Here is a 676-nt window from a genome sequence, read left to right as displayed (position 1 = left end):
ACCTTTTTTTGAAGGCCACCTGAAGAAACTAAGACAAGTGCATTATTAAAAGAACTTGTGTGCAGCACTGATCATAGAGATGTTGAAATACATTTTGTTTGAAATAAAGCTATGCATATATGAACTGAACCTCTAGTAGCAATACTTTTTTACTTACACTAGTACACATGGTTAGAAATATTTATAAAATGCATGCATATATGAGTTACCATATAGCTATTTCCTTACTCAGTCAGCTGAGAAGTAAAAGCAATTGAAACCTCAGCAAGAAATACATTCCATGCTCAGATTTTTTATTTCTAATACCTTTCTCCAACAACAAAACATAACTTCTTGGAAATGTGGGCTAGGAAATATACAAGTCTGCAGTTTCTTGTAATGTCAAAAAATGTCAAAAATATAAAATGGAGTATGTCTAAAGGCCTTGAAAGTCAACCTGTAAAGAGCAGTCAGTGGTCAAAGCTGGAGTAATTTGAGCAGAAAAACACCAACAAAAACTAGTATTCTAATTTTGGAGGAGACAGGGATATTTTTCTTGGTGAGTATGGTGGGTGAATGGGGAAGAGCAAACTCACATTGGGAAGGGATGCTAAACAATGATTGTAGGGAACCTAGGGGGACAGTAGACCAGATGTTATGTTCCTACATTACAATTTTTCTACCCAACCCTTGGGGA

Source organism: Echinops telfairi, unplaced genomic scaffold (genome assembly GCF_000313985.2).
Source record: "Echinops telfairi isolate 266 unplaced genomic scaffold, ASM31398v2 ScPeMD7_45;HRSCAF=164, whole genome shotgun sequence".
Taxonomy (NCBI): Eukaryota; Metazoa; Chordata; class Mammalia; order Afrosoricida; family Tenrecidae; genus Echinops; species Echinops telfairi.
Note: the sequence above shows the minus strand (reverse complement) of the source record.